Raw genomic sequence first — 15280 nt, forward strand, 5'->3', positions numbered from 1 at the left:
TTATTTATTTTTTATTTATTTTTAAATTCTTTTAATTATAAATGAGAGTGAGTACTTTTTCTCATATGATTGTCAGCCATTTGTATTTTCACTTCCATGAGTTCTCTGTTCATACCTTTGCCCATTTTTCTACTGGACTATTTGTGTTTTTTTTAGGAATTATATGTGTGTGTGTGTGCTTGTGCACGTATATATAAATATTCTGGATTCTGTTTTTCTACTGTATGTATTATATATGTTGAAGCTACTTAACCTTTCTAAGCCCAGTTTAATTTATAGATAAAAATGGGAAAATAATCATGATTGCCTAATAGAGTTGTTGTGGATTAGTGGAGATAAAACATTAAAAACCCTTAATGCAGTGCCAGGCACACAGAAATCCTCAAGGAATGGTACTATTTTTGTTGCTTATATATTATTACCCTGACCTATAATTTCTTTCCTTCAAAAAATCCTACCAGACTTTCCTCAGGAGTCAAGTCAGTTATTCATTCATTCATGCATTTGACTAATCTTTACAGAGGGCCTATAACTAGACCAATAAACAAAATCATGATAAATGAAAAAGAAATTGAAGTTGTCAATGATTTCATTCTATGTGGATCAAAAATCGATGTACGTGGAAACAGCAGTCGAGAGATCAAATAATATATTACATTGGGCAAATCTGCTGCAAAAAAAGACCTTTTTTTTTTCCTTTATTGAGCTTTAGGTGAAAGTTTCTCTTTAAAAGTCTAAAAAGCAAACTTGTCACTTTGATGACTAAGGTACACTTGACCCGAGCCATGACCTTTTTAGTTGTTTCGTATGCATGCGAAAACTGGGCAATGCAAAAGAAAAACAGAACAAAAATCGATGCATTTGAAAGGTGGTGTTGGTGAAGAATATTGAATATACTGTGGATTGCTAGAAGAAGGAACAAATTTGTCTTGGAAGAAATATAAGCACAATGCTCCTTAGAAGTGAGGATGATGAGATTTGGCTTGCTTACTTTGGACACATCAGCAATGACCGATTGCTAGAAAAGGATATCATAATTGTCAAAGCAGAAGGTTAGCAAAAACAAGGGAGACTCCTCAATGAGATGGATTCACAGAATAGCCAAAAAAAATGGACTCAAACATATCAAAGATCCTGAAGATGATGCAGGACAGGGTAATGTTTTGTTCTGTTATACATAAGGTCACCATGAGTCCAAGCCAACTTGATAACAGCTAACAACATTATGTGTCAGAGAATGTTTTAGGTGCTAGGGATACATCAGTGAACAAAATAAGCAGAGTCCCTGCTCTCAGAAGCAGACATGCTAGCAAGATAGACTGACAGTAAATACATATGTCACATGTGTGGTATGGAGTCATTGGAGAGGGCTACGAGGCAGGATAAGGGGATTGAAAGTCCAGAACAAGATGTGCTATTTTAGGTAAGGTGGTCAGAGAAGGTCTCTCTGAGGAGGTGACATTTAAGCAGAAGCCTGCCTGAAGTGAGGGAGATCCATGGAGATAGCTGTGGAAATAATCTTCCAGGCAGAGGAAACAGCAAATGCAGAGATAAGGGCATACTTTAAATTTTTTTTTTTTTTTTGCCTTTGAGGAACAGCCAGAGGCCAGAGCAATTAGAGCAGAGTGATAGGGGTATCTGAGATAGCTAGAAGCCAGGTCACATCAGGCTTGGAAGGCCATGGGCAGGACTTTGAATATTCTTATGATGAAAAGCCAAGGAAGCGAAGATTGTGAACAGGGAGTGCCTTGATCTGATTTACATTCAAACAGATCACTCTGGTAGGTGTGTTGAGGATAGACTGTGGAAGCCAGAAGGGTAGTAAGGAACTGAATTAGAATTGTGAAAGATGACAGGGCCTGTGATGAGTGTGTGTGTATGAAGACTTCGAGAAGTTGGAATGCATATGTTTTTAAGAAATAGCTAATGGGATTTGCTGATAAATTCAATTTGGAGAGTGAGAGAGAAACATCAAAAATGACTCAGATTTTGATCTGAGCCACTGGGTCAATAAACCAAAAACACCAAACCTGTTGCTGTGGAGTCAATTCCAACTCTTAGGGACCCTTTAGAACAGATTAGAACTGCCCCATAGGTTTCCAAGGAGTGCCTGGTGGATTCAAACTGCCAACATTTTGGTTAGCAGCTGTAGCTCTTAACCACTGCACCACAGCAACTGGATCAATGGAGAAGCCAATTTTTGGGGGGAAAGGATTATGAAGACTTTCCTGATCACTTTAATAGTATAGCATAGATATTAGGTTGTTGGCGAAGAATATTGAATATACCAAGGACTGCCAGAAGAATGAACAAATCTGTCTTGGAAGAAGTACAGCCAGAATGCTCCTTAGAAAGGAGGATTGTGAGACTAAGTCTTGCTTACTTTGGACATGTCTTCAGGAAAGACCAGTCCCTAGAAAAAGACATCATGTTTGGTAGATTAAAGGTCAGTGAAAACATGGGAAACCCTCCATGAGATGGATATGTTACCAATCGCCAATCTGACACAAAGGGTCCTTGTCTTTTCCCCAGTAAGAATACTCAAAATAAAGCCTGCTGAAGATAAAGACAAACCTTTTTTTTTTTTTTTTTTATCTTCAGCAGGCTTTATTTTGCTTGAGTCAGCAGTGGACTAACCCAACCAAAAAAAAAAACCCAGTGCCGTCTAGTCAATTCCGACTCATAGCGACCCTACAGGACAGAGTAGAACTGCCCCATAGAGTTTCCAAGGAGCGCCTGGCGGATTTGAACTGCTGATCCTTTGGTTAGCAGCCGTGGCACTTAACCACTACGCCACCAGGGTTTCCAGCAGTGGACTAAACCTCTCCGAAAGACTGACTTGAAAAGGAGAGCAAGGCTAGGGCTTATATGGGTTCGATGGAGACAACAGAGTAATGAATATTTAGTGGGCTTCTTTCAAGGGGTGGGTACGTCTCAGAATGGCTGTGCATGCTTATTAGGTTGCATGCCCCTACGGAATGCAAGATGGGACCCACTGATTTTCAAGATGGAGTCCTCTTGGGAGCCCTTGGCATCACTTATTATGGGATATATTGCAAGTGCACTGATCTTTGGCACTACAGTGCCATCTTCGGAGGGCTAAGGAAGGTTAAACAGCAGTCACGCTTTGTTCTTCTGTGCATGCAGAGCCTGTAAAGGGGAAAGGGACTAGAAAAACACTAAGAAGAAGATAGTAATTCACAGGTTGTTTCAACCTTATCTCTTGTTGACAGGGTGTGGTTCCTATTTACCCAACTTCTAGATGGTAATCTTTTAACAAGCTCTTTGGTTCCACCAGCACAGTTAACCCCATCTGTCTCAGATAGACATGGTGGCTGTGGTAATTGGCTCAAACGTGGCAATGATTGTGAGGATGGCTCAGAACCAGGCAGCACTTTGTTCTGTAGTACATAGGATTGCTATGAGTTGGAACATACTGCACGGTACCTAACAATAACAACAACAATAACAACTTAGACATTAAGAGCAAATTGTGACCCATAGGGTGTCAGACCTGGACTTACAACTAGTGTCGTGCCTTTGGGTATGTTATTTAATTTCCTTGGACTTGGGATCCCCATCTGAAAAATGGGCATAGTAATGATATCTCCCTCATAACACTGTTGGGATGATTAAATGCAGTTATCCATTTGAAGTATTTAATAGTTGGTGACAAGCAGGCAGTACTCCCTCCATAAATCTTATTCAGAAAGGAATCTACAAATGTTCCTGAGGTTCCTTTGATTGCCCCATTCTTTGATTTTGGTATTGATGTAATGCATTAGGAAGATTAATATAGCAGCAGCATATAGTTTAGACTGATATTGTAGAATGAATTCTGTCCTCTAAAAAGGTATCTTGCACTCCTAAGCCCTGTGCCTGTGAATGTGACCTAGTTTGAAAATAGTTTCTTTCTTTGAAGATGTTATCAGTTAATGAGGTCATAGCGAGTAGAGTGGGCCCTAATCTCTTCTGGGTGGTGCCTTATAAAGGAAAGGACAGGGACAAAGTCACACAGGGGGAGGTGCCATATGAAAATACATCTTCTAGCCAAGGAATGCCAAGAACTGTCTGGGGCTACCAGAAACTGGAAGGGACAAGGAAGAATCTTCTCCTAGGGTGGATTAAGAAAGCATGACCCTGCTGACTTCTAGCCTTTAGAATTGTGAGGTAATAAATTTCTGTTCTTTAAAGCCACCCACTTCACAGTATTTTTTTTAAAAAAAAAAAAAACCAAACATGTTGCCAACGAGTCAATTCCAACTCATAGTGACCCTACAGGATGGAGTAGAACTGTCCTATAGGGTTTCCAAGGAGCAGCTGGTGGATTTGAACTGCCGACCTTTTGGTTAACAGCTGCGCTCTTAACCACAGCCTTAGGAAATTAAGACAGCTGGAATGGGGTGAATTGGAGGCAGGGGGTCTGCTAAATTGTCCTTTGAGAGGTGTCATGGTCAGTGGTGTGAGAAAAGGGAACGGAGGACGCAGAGAAGATGCTACAGAGGGAGACTGCACAGGACTTGGGAAAAGATAAACTGGAAGAAAAGAGAAAGATGTCTGACTTCCTAACTCTGGGGTCATTGACCAAAGTAGGAAACCCCAAATACATAGAGAAGTTTTTGAAGAAGAGGCACATTCAGTTTAGATTGAAGTAATCTAAATTGAAGTACTGGCAGGGCTTGAAAGTTAAACACCGAGTAGAATAGTACCTGGCTTGCTACTAGTGCTCAATATCTGTTGATGAATGGTAGAACTTCTACATAAGCACTGCCCAACAGAAATATAATGTGAGCCACATGTAATTAAAAATTTTTCAAGTCATCACATTAAAAAAAAAGTAAAAGGAAACAGATAAAACTAATAGTGATATGTTTTATTTAACCTAATATATCCAAAATGTTATAATTTCAACATGTGATCAATGTAAAAAGATAAATTATGTTATATTCTTTTTTTGTGCCAAATCTGTGTGATCTGCTATTTTATACCTACAGCACAGCCCAATTTGAACCTACCACATTTGCAAGTATTCAGTGGCTCCTGTGTTGGATGTACAATTCTAGGTGAAGGTGTTGTCAGGCAGTGGATTATAATGACTGAAGCTCAGAAGAGAGATTAGTCTGGCATCACCTGCATGGAGGAGAAACCAGGTAACTGGATTGAATTTGTAAGGGAGAGAATACTAGTGAGGAAGGGAATCCAGGATAGAACGGGGAGACAGTTTTGTAAAGCTCTCTCTTTCTTATTAGACTGCCTGGCCCTAGAAGAGAGCTAAATTAGTAGTAGTGATTCAATTCTTGTTTTATAATGTCACAGTCTTTTGTTTTCTGTGCTCTACTATTTGCAAGTATCTGTTCATGTACAGTACTTATTTCTTGTCCATCTCTCCCTTACTCTAATGTAAGTCTGTTTTGTTCACCACTATATTCCCAGAATAGTACCTCTGCATGTTATTGTTGTGGCTAGCTGCCGAGGACTTTGCCCCTGACTCATGGTGACCCTGTGTATAATGGAACAAACACTGCCTGGTCTTGTGCCATCCTCATGATTGGTTGCAGATCAAACAGTTGTGATTCATAGGGTTTTCACTGATTTTCAGCAACGGATCATCAGGCCTTCCTTCCTAGTCCGTCTTAGTCCGGAAGCTCCACTGAAACCTGTTCAGCATCATAACAACATGCCAGCCTCCACTGACGGATGGTGGCTGCATATGAGGTGCATGGGCTAAGGATGGAACCCGAGTCTCTCGCATAGGAGGCGAGAATTCTACCACTGACTCACCACTGTCTCCACTCGCATCAATTGGGACTCAATAAATGCCTGTGGGGTAAAACCAAATCCCTGCCTTCATAAAATTTGCAATATGATTGGCAGACAAACATTATTTAGAGAAAAAATAAACTCATGATAGATTAGTAGAGAATTGGATTCCTAATGAACGATAATGCTAATACGGGCTCCAGGAGTTTAGAGTGAAAAGTCCGTAGAGTTGAAGTAGCCTAGAAAGCAAGAATTGGCATATGAGCTACGTCTTAAATGATAGACTGAGTAGGTACAAGGAAGGGAGACAATTTCTAGGCAGGGTAAATGATGTATACAAAGGTGGGGGTGTATAGGTTTAATTGTAACAGATATTAGGAAAAAGTAAGATATCGTATTGAAATGGTAGGGTACTGGGGAGTCACTAAAGGTTTTTGAAAAGGGGTGCTAAGCAGAAGTTTAAGAATGCTGTGTAACATGGATTGGAGGTTGGAGAGCTGGTAGGCAGTTATTTTAACTTTCCAGAAGGTGAAGAGGGTTGGACTGAGATGATACCTAAGGGGACAGGCAGGAGGAGAGACATCAGAGATGTTTGAATAAAAGCCTCCTCGATGGACTTTGTTTTCTACTAAATGTGTATTGAATGGTTGAATGTATTTCTAAGGACAACTCCAACCAATCTGAACTTGGCTGACTGATAGAGTGATAGTGCCACAGACTAAAAGTTTCAAATGGCAAATTATGTTTAGCGGTGGGGGCTGAGAGAGGGAAATGGGTTGAAGTCAAAGTGATGGAAGATATCCAAGTGGAAATTTCCAGTAAGCCTTTGGATGACTAAGGGATTTAGAGAGTGCAGCCTCTTTCCAAATCTTCTGTTCTTTTCGCCTATATAGAAAGTGTTTACTTTATGTGTTTCCCTGTGGTTCTGTTGATTACATTCTTACGTGTGGTTTGGAGCTCTTCTGGCTTCAAACCTGTATTTGTTTTGGGCATGGTTGGAGTAGAGTGCTAACGAGCCCAAGGTCATAGGTTTGATCCCTAAAAGGGTGAGTTAGTTACACAGAGAGGAAAATTGCGTTCCATGGTTCACAGACTTCACCCACTAATCCCATCTACTTGTGTCTCTAAAATATGTAGCATTGGTCCCAAGGGGGCCTGGTGAGAAAGTGTGAGTGGTTGTGTGCAATCTGTCAAAACTACTGGAAGAAGAACCCCAAGTGGAATTATCCAAGTTGTATCTTCAGGAAGCTTTGTCTGTCTTCCTCAGCCCTTGGGACAGAGACCACATTTTCAGAGACAACGCCACAGCCAAATGCGCATGGAACTTTCATGTCCATTTCAACCCACATCTGCTTTCCCACATTCCACTACTTCTCAGGTAAAAGGGAGTGTAGGAGTGTGATGATCCAGGAGTGTGTGGTTCTTCTGTACAAGTGTGTACTTGCAAGTGTTGGAGCACTAGCTGCTGGAGTTTGAGAATTGTATTGGTGTTTCAGTGGTGAAATTCTCATCTTCCATGCAGGAGACGTAGGTTCAAATCCTAGCTAATGCACCTCATGTACAGCTACTACCTGCCTCTCAGTGGAGGCTTTCAGGTTGTTATAATGCTAACCAGGTTTCAGGAGAGCGTCCAGGCTAAGATGGACTAGAAGAAAGGCCTGGCACTTACTTCTAAAAGGTCAGCCAGTGAAAGCCCTATGGATCACAACAGTCCGATTCACAGACCATCATGGGGATGGCACAGGACCTGGTAGCATTTGGTTCCGTTGTACATGTTGTTACCATGAGTCAGGGTTGCCATGAGTCGGGTCACCATGAGTCAGAGGGAACTCTATGGCAGTCAACAACAACAACAACAGTATTGTACAAACAAATGCAGAGAGCATGAATGTTTCCAAAGCAAGCCTATCACAGCAAAATTTCCCTATCTTACCAGGCTGCTTGGCTTGCTGCATACTCTTACTGGGAAATACAAGTCTCCATGCAGAATTTTTGCACAGTGGTCATACAAGGATACGGCATAGAATGTGCCATGTTTAAAAGAATGATGGTATCTATAGAACGGCCCTTAGACAAACCCACAGAAGGCATCTTCCACACAAGTACAGAGCTGCCAGCATTTGCTGGGATAGCATCTAAGGTCTGTTTCCGTGGATACTGCGTTTTCAAAAATCAATCCTAGAGGTTCTCAAATTGCTTTTCCAGTTGACTGATACACCCCTGGGTCCTGCAAAAGCAGCCCCAGTGAGGATTTGGAATAATGTTACGCACATATTGAAAGATTCAAAATAAATCCTCATGGGTTAAGAAAGACTTGAAAGTAGGTTCACTTTTCTTTCAGGGAATCGAAGTTTGCCACATCAGGGATATTTCTATTATTTGACATTACGGAAAATTTAAAAGTCTGAGGAGTAAGAGACCAGACCATCAAATACCACTTAATAGATCGCTAAGAATAATAGCAATGGCTCAGAATGAATATGCCGTGGAATAAACGTGACCAAGAGTAAAATGTATGATAACTCAAGTTGTGTGCCAATGAATCCAGTAACACTTGCTGAAAAACTAGTTGTGTTTGGTTTGTGCATAATGACAAACAACTGACTTATTTGCATTGTTCCCTTCAATTGATTGTAACTACCAGAGTAATTATTTTGGTACTGTATAGGCACAGACTGAAAGTATCATATTAGTGGTTAAAAACTATTATGAGGAAAGGTCATAGTTCTGATGACTGGGCTGGGCTGGGCTGCGTTGGGGTGAGGTGAAGAAAGAGAAAGAATTATAGCGACACAGGGAAGAAAATGTTCTACTTGATATTTTACATTTTGCCTTGTGGTGCAAAGGTTTTTAGGTTCAAACACTAGTAGTTTTTCACTTGATTCTGCTGAGTTAGAGTCAAATCTGGGGGAAAGGTGTCCACTTGATCACTGTTAGGAGAGTTGAGGCTGTGAGCCAGAAAATACATGAAAAGGGTGTAACAAACCCAATGAAAAAAATTCCACCTTGGTATAAGACCTTGAGAAACCCTGGTGGCGCAGTGGTTAATCGCTTGGCTGCTGACCGAACCCACTAGCAGCTCCACAGGAGAAAGATGTGGTAGTCTGCTTCTGTAAAGACTTACAGCCTTAGAAGCCCTCTGGGGCAGTTTTTCTCTGTCCTATAGGGTTGCTGTGAGTCGGAATCAACTTGATGGCAGTGGGGTTGATTTTGGTATTTTTTTATGAGTCCCTGGGTGGCGCAGATATTTAAGTGCTTGGCTGCTAACTCAGCAGTTTGAGTTCACCCAGAAACGCCTCAGAAGAAAGGCCAGGAGACCCACTTCTGAAAAATCAGCCATCGGAAACCCTTTGGAGCACAGTTCTACTCTGACACATGTGGGATCATCATGAGTTGGAATCAACTTCATGGCAACTGGTGTGGTTTGGCTTATCTTAGATCCTTAATTAGTATTCTTATTCCTAATAATAACAATGGAAGTAATAATGGTAAAAATTCCAGGAACCATGCCAAACAAGAGCGGATGAGCAGGCTAATGCTGCGTTGTGTCAGTATTTTCACCTAGCCACAGAGAAACTAAAAAGTTGAAAAAAATTAATTAAGATAATGTAATAAGTTTTCTACAAAGCTAAATTTATTCGATTTAGGAAACTGCCCTCTATTCTAAGTATATCCATGCTGTTTTTTAATAAAATTATCTTGTAATGAAATGATAGTGATGAGTGATAGTAATTTTGTTAAGTCCTAATTTTGACCAAAAAACATTTTGTCACCCTATGTAAATTTCTCCCTATTTCTAGTTTTATTTTTAGAAACTTCAAAACTAGTTTGAGAAAACTGGAAGTTTAGGAACTATTGCATGACTGTGTTTAATCCTCAAACACCAATATTAGGTTGTTATTATTATTATTGCCATTTCAAAGAAGAGAAAACTGAGTCTCACAAACGTTGTTTTAATTTGTCCAAAGCTCCTATCTAGAAGAATCATAGCCGTGGTACAAACCCACACTTGTCTTATTTCAGTGCTTGTGTTTCTTACCACTATGTTGTTCCTGTCTGTATGTGTTAGGGCCCAGTTAGGGGAACAGGCACCATTCTAAATATTTTAATCAAAAAGGATTTAATGTAGGTGATAGAAGAGCTGAGTAGCCAAATTAAGTAGGGAGTAAGCCCAGAGATGAATAATGTCAGAAAGTCACTACCATCCCTAGGACTAGAAAGACACAGAGAGGAGGTGGTCTTTCCATCTGGGAGGCACCACCTGGATGGATTATGTCCACAAAGTAGGGGATAAATGGTGCTTGCTTGGGGTGGGGGACAAGGACTGTGGAGGGAGGAAGTGCAACTACTGCCAAAGATACTCCTTGAAACAGAGAAAAGGGAGGAAATACCCTGGCTTCTTCCTTCCTCTACCCTCCATCTTTTGCTAACACCTCCCTTGGCCAAACCAGAGAACATAGGTGCTGGTGATTGTAATTCCTTGTGAAACAGATTACATCAAGGGAACGGTGGGGAAATGGATTTGAGAGCAAACAAGTCAACAACTGGCACATTCTAGTATAAATATGTATCAAATTATTTCATTCTACCTTTTACGGTGGCAGTGAGGTCTGCAGATACCAGGAGAGACTTTTCAATATTAACAGTCTAAGAGAATCTGTTTGGTTGGGAAGTCTCAATTCCCAAATCACCTTTAAAGCAAAGAAAGAGGCAAAGAAATAAGGAGATAAATTTGGTCCTGGGGTAACCCAATCTTCGAGTATTTAAGGCTGTGTATGAGTGGGTGAGTTAGAAGCTCTGGGCCAAAGAAGATGGAAAGCATAGCCCTGGGGTAACATTTTTGCCTCTCTTACTCTTGTGTCCTTCCCTCTCTTGAAGAGCAATCACGCTTCCCTCTTTTTCTCTCTCCCTCTCTCTCATCACACACACACACACACACACACACACACACTTTTTAGAGATTTCAGAATGGGAAGGACAACTCCATGTTTGTGAAGTGGAATGATGGACTCAGCCATAGCGCTTGCATAGAGAAGTTGCCATGAATAGAATCTATGACCTCCACCATCTCCATTTGAAGACCCTCCAGAGATGGCTGGGGAGCCACGAGTTAAACAAGAAAGGTAGTTATGAAATTATAGGACAGTTACTCAATCTTTGTCTCCTGGTAGTAACCACTATAAAGAGAAACCTCCCTGCCAGGACTCATTTCCTACCTTACTTGAAGTCAAGGTCAAGTTTTATTTCTGATGTACTGCTGCAGTTGTCTCAAATCCAATTTACATCTGTTTCTGTTTTTAGCAATTGCTTTGTTCTTTTCAAAGTCATCTCATCCCATCACAGGGTGAAGGAAAGAGCGTTTAGAAACCAGATGTTGCGTTAACCATAATCATTATCCCTTAAATTGGTTCCCAAAGATGTTTAATCTCTACACATAAACAGGTGAGAAGAGATTAGCTTTCAGATCAGCTTTACATAGAGGGTGCCTCACTAAGAAGGGGGCAAAGGCTCTGCCTTCCAGATGACACATTCCAGAGAGTGTCATAATTGATGTGTATAGGGGTGGATCCACTCTATCCAACCCAATGCCCCCCTTTACATAACAAAGATTTTTTACTTTACCCTTTAATGTCCCAAAGTGAAATTCATAAATAATATTGACACATACAATTTCAACAAAATCAAAATGATGCCTGAGCTATAATATAAAAGAGAAATAAAAGGAAAGCAATTTTCAATAAAATAATATGCATTGCAACACAGAAATGCTCAGGCATAGCTCTACTAGAAAACGTAACGATGTTTACACCTAGATGGGAAATGCTGTGAACGTGACAGCCTCAAGTGCAGACTGATACTGGTGGGGAGTGGAGAGACTCATATACCACAGTTAACATTGCTATCAATGATATCATCTTCTGAAACAGTGGACAACTTGTGGTTAAGTTCCAAACAAAGTACAGCCTTCCCTTGATTTACATGGTAGTACGTTTTCAGAAAATTCAGCTTATATTAAAATCATGCAAAAATACTTTGAGTGTATAAATAAATTGGAGCTATATTCTAGGCTTAGGTAATTATATACAGGTTTATCATCTACATGACTGTCTGGAGCTCTGACCCTTGCCCAATAAATGCCAGTAACAACTCCGATCATTGTGACAACTTGAGATGTCTCCATCTGGGGCCAGCACTGTACCCTTTGGGAACCCTCTGTGCCCTTCGGGCTGACTGAGACATTTTTTGAAGGGCAGGGGTATAGGAGCATGAGTCTCATGAAACGGTAGGCTGCGGCTCTGCATTCTCTGCTTTTGTGTCTCTGGAAGCACTGATTCACCCATATCCCGTGAGACCATCCTGACTTTGATAAGCTGCCAAGAGAAAAGTATGTGGATTGTTGCTAGAGCTTTTGGCAAGATTCTTCATGACCAGCTTTTAGTTTTCCTTATGTGGAAGTGGTTTATTCCTGGACTACATAAGGGCCCAAGACATAACCTTCCTTACTGAGGTATCATTAGAATGGTTTACCACTGGATGTTCTATACAGAATGTGAAGGGCTATGAAGAACGGACATTGCAATGTGAACAAGTAGAGGCACTGCAGTGGGTAATATTGAAAGCCAATTAGATACCTTGGTTATTGTACAGACGTGCTTATTTATCTTTATAATATCATACTCAAAAATAGTTTATCACTCAAGGGAGTAATTACATTTCTGCCTATAACATATGAAGCCAAACTTGAGCAAGGATATATCAGTCGGTATATGGAGCAGTCCTTGTGTCTGTGGATTGGGGCTTGAATGGTAAAGTAGTTAATAGCAAAGGTTTTGATGTCCTTAGACTCAGGTTCAAGCCTGGCTTTGCCTTTCTGTGACCTTCAGTAAGTTAAATGATGTCTTTGTGCCTCCATTTCCTTATCTGTAAAGTGGAGTTAATAATAGTGCCTGACTCATAGGACCCTTAAAAGGACTAATGAGATAATACAGGTAAACCAGTTGGAGTAGTGATCGGCCCACAGTAAGTTCTCAGCAAATATGAACCATTGCAATTGTTGGGTGGTGGTTATTACCGCTGATACAGATCTTAAAGGAAGGAAAAAATGTTATTTTTCAAAAAGGCTGTAATTTGACCCAGATGACCTTGGAGGAAGACAGAATTCCCCTTAGGGACAGATTTGACCTTTTGTTTAGGAAAAAGCACTTTTCGGGCATCTTTAGCAATGAAAGGTGAGCCGCACCACCACCCCACCACGGGGAAAGCTGGGGTTACAAAGGGTGAGTGAGACTGCTCCGCATCAGAACATGATAGAATTTCCCTGCAAGTTCTTTCAAAGGGAGAACTTAAAGGGTTGGATGGGAAGGAGTTCCTGGGAGATTTGACAGCAGAGAGGAAGCAATCTTACTAAAACAACAAGAGGCACAGTAGCCAGAAATTCCTTGATGGATCTGCAGGAACAGTGAAGTCTGACATTGACTTGGAAGTCGTTTTCTGCCCTGTGCAGAACTGCCTCCCACTTCATTATTCACAAAACCTTCAGTGAAAGGTCGTAACCAGATTACAAGTGGTCCTTGGGTGGATTCTGGCTCATGGCAACCCCGTGTATTTTCAATGGCTGATTTTTCTGAAGTAGGTCATCAGGCTTTTCTTCTTTGGCACCTCTGGGTGAATTCAAACCTCCAGCCTTTTGGGATAGAAGTGAGCTGTTTGCACTGCTCGGTGACTATGTCACTAGATTAGCCTCATGTGAATGACGTTTTAGGGGAATGCAGGCAGAAAGGTTTTATCCAAGGTGGTGGGGGGAACAAAGGATGGTGAGGGGAGAAGCAATACACATAGAAGAAAATGGCCACTTGAGGAAGAGGCGACCTGGAGAATTTTCATATCCATGAAAACCTTGGGGAGCAAGGTTGGCAGTGATGGTGAACCGGGCTACCAATGGCTTGTGGGGAGATACTAAAGGAAACTGCAGTATTATTATTATTTCCTTAAAACCAAATACAAAGTTCATGAGCCTTTTTTTTTTTTTTTCCTGTGTTCGGATAACTTTCTAAATAGATAATGGCAGGTTTAACAAAAGGAAGATCAAATGAGATGCTCTTAAATCATAAAAGGAAATTACTAATCTTTTCACCTTGTACGTCTACAAATGCTGTTGGTGAGTTTGATGTTCACAATATCTGTTAAGGATTAGAAAGATTTATTGAAACAAAAACTCCATGCTGAATCATCACATTCTTATAAAATCTCTCAGGAGTGTATGAAATACCATTTGTATATTATGTATTCTATATAATATGTTGTGGAGCCCTGGTGGCACAGTGGTTAAGAGCTTGGCTGCTAACCAAAAGGTCAGCAGTTCAAATTCATCAGCTACTCCTTGGAAACCCTATGGGGCAGTGCTACTCTGTTCCTCTATTTGGATTTTTTGGCAAGAAAATCTTTTCCCAAACACTTTATGTCAGATTATAACTCACTGTTGATTTACAGTGAGTGGGATCTGTTACTTTAACCTGGTTTATTGTTAATGCATATATTATACAATTCATACATCTCTTAACATAGTTGGTACAAGTCCTTTGAAACATATTTATTTTGAAATATAATCTGTAAATTGTATATCTCCATTTTGGCATATGATTAATTTCATCTTGCTGGGTAAGTTTTCATGTTTATTTGTTGCAATGACCTTAATTAGTAAAAATGCTAATTAACAGTAGAATTCTTAAGGAATGACACATTAGACTGACATTATCCAAAAGAACTAATTAATCAAACATGATTAATTTTAATGCAATTACTAAAGAAAGATATATCACTTTATTATGACACTCTAGCCATACATTTTCAAAATATGCTTATTAAACAGTAAAAGTAACATAAGGATTCAGTTAGTTACATTTTCAGAAGTCATTAGGATTGATATTCCTCTGCCATAAATGAATTGAATAATAATTTCAAATACACTCAGAATTAATTTAATAAAAAAATATGCTTTGGAACTAAGACAGATGCCATGAACGGTCGATCATTCTTTTCTGGTTTCTAAGTAGCAGGGAAAATTAATTCAGTGTCTGTAAGTTTATTTATCACACTTGGCCTATAAATGTGATAAAAACATGGTAAAACAAAATGCATGATGTAATCCCAGTTCTCATAGTTCATTAACTTTCTTAGCCAAAGGAGTTCCGATGTGGTATTTGGGTCCTTTATGGAAAATGAATACAAGCTGTATGACATTGGAAAGTTTTTGACATTCTGAATAGACATTTTTATGATATACAGACACAGATAAGAGAGATGAGTAGAAAGTGGAAGTTACTGGGTCTGCCCTGCAGTGTGTTTAGCAGCAGGTACAAGATAAATATCCAAACAAAATCAGATTAAGGGATTAACAGAAGCGACTGCTGTGGGTGGGTGAGTGGGCCAGCCGGTGGCTTGCAAAGAATTTTGGAGTTCTGTTTTCATTTTTCCTACTTTACATCAGTATATTTTGGGCAAAAGAAAATAAATGTTTTCG

The sequence above is a fragment of the Elephas maximus genome, chromosome 4 (genome assembly GCF_024166365.1).
Source record: "Elephas maximus indicus isolate mEleMax1 chromosome 4, mEleMax1 primary haplotype, whole genome shotgun sequence".
Classification (NCBI taxonomy): Eukaryota; Metazoa; Chordata; class Mammalia; order Proboscidea; family Elephantidae; genus Elephas; species Elephas maximus.